The sequence below is a fragment of the Lactuca serriola genome, chromosome 2, assembly GCF_051521515.1.
Source record: "Lactuca serriola cultivar US96UC23 chromosome 2, Lser_US96UC23_V15, whole genome shotgun sequence".
Lineage (NCBI taxonomy): Eukaryota > Viridiplantae > Streptophyta > Magnoliopsida > Asterales > Asteraceae > Lactuca > Lactuca serriola.
Genome location: NC_136409.1, coordinates 134,354,647 through 134,357,598, shown reverse-complemented (window position 1 = coordinate 134,357,598; position 2,952 = coordinate 134,354,647). Strand labels below are relative to the sequence as shown.

The window sequence follows — 2,952 nt, the reverse complement described above, 5'->3', positions numbered from 1 at the left end:
GCAAATTTTCACAAAATGGGCCTCAAATTGGGCCTTCATGGTTTCTTGGGCTAAATTTGTAAATTTTTGACTTTTGTGGAATAAATTGTCATTTTAAACAAATGTGAGCCAAAAATATAAGTTTTCGGATAAAGGGGTTGATATTTGCATATTTAACCTCATAATTAGTATAGATTTTAATCATTTATTAGCTAATTTATCGCATATCATGGACAAAAGATACTTAAAAGTGTTTGAATTGTGTTTTCAGTCCAAAAGCGAAGCTCGGAAGTAATAGGAAGTAGGAGAAGCGGTTGGGAGCTCGGGAGTTGAACAAAGAAGCAAAAGGCTAAAAATACAAGGTACTCGGCGAGTAGGGTCGGCTACTCAACGAGTAGCATCGAAGATTTGAGAGGATAAAGACTCTGTGACTTACCGTGTACGGGAATTAAGGGATGAACTCGGCGAGTCGGTCATGAACTCGGCGAGTCAGTTCGAATCTATAAAAACAACTATCCAGATCGGCATAAGGTATTCTGAAACCCTTGGGGAGAAGCAAGCTGCGAATCAGAGCCAGGAGAGATCTGAAGAACGAAGATACAACCTAGAATTCAATTCCGAAGGAGACTTGAGGCAAATTCTGATCATTCTACTTAATCTATTGTTTTCAATCATGGTTAGACAATTAGAATTCGTTTTATTGTTGTTAATTACCTCAATCATGAGCTAAAACTCTTAAACTTCTGTTTGGGGATATAATATTGAAACTATGGTTTGATTTATGGTAGGATTAATTCAATATTGGTGATTTTGTTGACTTTAGCTTGTTAAAGAACCTTATGTGTGAATGATAACTATTTTTCTGTTGATAAGAAGATAATTAAATAGTATGAACATCTTTTAATTGTCAACCTCATATGTTATGTCACCACTTTATCATATGTCTAGGATTAATAAACATGAAACTAGAATTAATAGAAAATTAGGAAAATTCATGTGTGAGCTTGTGTGATGACCATCAACAAGAGGTTAACTAAAGCACCAAATTAGTTAGCTATTACAAGTCTAACTTAACCCGAATAAATAACCTAGTGAATTAAATTAAATTAGACAACTGATCACTGTTTGAGTTAGTTTGTTCTCTAAGGATTAGTGCAGCGAACGCGAAGCTAATCACTTGAATCGGTAGCCAATAGAAGAATTAATCCATTGCACTATTACCATAATATCAACCATAGGATCAATTGAGTTGAACTAAACAGAAGTTCCCTTTGTTATTGAATTTAGTTAAATCTTTGCTTTTCTAGTTTTTAGTCTAAGTAAAAGTTAGTAAGTTTCTAGTCTTGTAAAACTAGAGAAAACCCCCATTTATTATTTAATTTAGATAAAATTAGTCTTTAGTTTTAATTTACCATTCCCTGTGTTCGATACCCTACTTATTTAGCTTTACCACAATTGATAGGTCCACTGCCTTTGTGTGTTTATTTTATAATTAAAAGTAGGTTTAAAACTAGTTGAGTTTACACACATCAAGTTTTTGGCGTCGTTGCCGGGGAACGGTTCTAAATTAGCACTAATTTCTATTTTTATCGATCTTTTGTGTGGGATTTATCTTACACAAAGTTAATTATTAGGTAATTCAGTAGTAAGTATAGGTTTTAATAAATATCCGTTTTAATAAGTAATTAGGAAAATTTTTCTTATTTTGTATTGAACGCGCCGAGTGCACTCGTGACAAGACGGCGAGTCCCTCGCTGTTCACAGTTTTAATTTTTATTTTATTTTTGTTGTTTTTTACGTGTTTCTCTTGTTTTATTTGCACTTATTTTATGACCCGAGGATCTGATACACCTCTAGTCCCTCCTCTCGAAAACCCAAAATCCGCACTAAGGAGGAACAAAGGAAAATCCGTTGGAGAATCCGCTTCTTCAAAGAATTCACCACTAAAGAACCTCAAGTCCGTTTTCGGCAAGAAGAAGAGCAGTAAATCAGGAGCATTCAGGGCTTCTGTAGCAATCGAAGACCCGATTAAAGAAGACACCGAGTACGAGACCGAGGAAGAAGAAGAACCTACATACGAGCATGAATCCGATTTTGAAGACGAGTTAACTCTTACCATGGCTAACATTGATGAAATTCCCATGGGAGAGTGGAAGAAGAGGATCCGCGATGGTACCGGCCCGGGACTTGTGCAACCCGCAATTCCTGCTACTGCTACTTTCGAGCTAAAGGGCCACATACTCGCTCAACTCAAGGAGATTCCCTTTTATGGAAAAGACCACGAAGATGCCTACAAGCACTTGGATGAAGTCAATGATGTATCTAATTACTTCAATGTTCCAAATGTGCCACGCGAGACCCATCTACTTCGTATGCTTCCAGTTACATTGAAGGGTGCTGCAAAGGATTGGCTCAATTCACTTCCCCCCGGGTCGGTCACCACATGGGCTAAGATGTAAGAGGAATTCATAGACCATTTTTGCCCTCCTTCTAAAATAGCCAAGTTGAAGAAAGCTATTGCCAACTTCGAGCACCAACCCGGGGAGTCTCTTTATGAGGCGTGGGAGAGGTACAAAGGTCTTCTCAGAAATTGCCCACACCATGACCTTAATAGCCAACAAGAAGTCTCCATCTTCTATGATGGAGTCAATGTTACCACAAGGCAACTGCTCGACTTGCAAGGCCCGCTCACAAAGAAGGCAACCCCGGTAATCAAGGAATTAATTGAAGAATTCTCTAAACATTCTAGAGAATACCACAACCCAAGAAATGAAGTAAGTCGGGGGGTAGTGAACTCGGTCAATGATGGCATGGCGGCGATGATGGCTAAGCTCGATAGTTTAGATAGAAGGATGAAAAAAATGGATCAAGCCATCCATGTTATTCGAGTCGGATGTGAGAACTGTAGAGCACCTCATCTTACGAAGGATTGTGACTTGGATGAAAATGGAAACAAGAAGGCGCAAGTGTTCT

General features: G+C 38.1%; 1 non-coding gene across 1 annotated transcript; it reads right to left on the bottom strand.

The window, feature by feature from the left end:
- Positions 1 to 2,480: 2,480 nt before the first annotated feature.
- Positions 2,481 to 2,587, bottom strand: LOC145090896 (small nucleolar RNA R71). The gene has a single exon (XR_013701819.1). It is a non-coding gene; the product is annotated as a small nucleolar RNA R71 (small nucleolar RNA).
- Between the last annotated feature and the right edge of the window lie 365 nt (positions 2,588 to 2,952).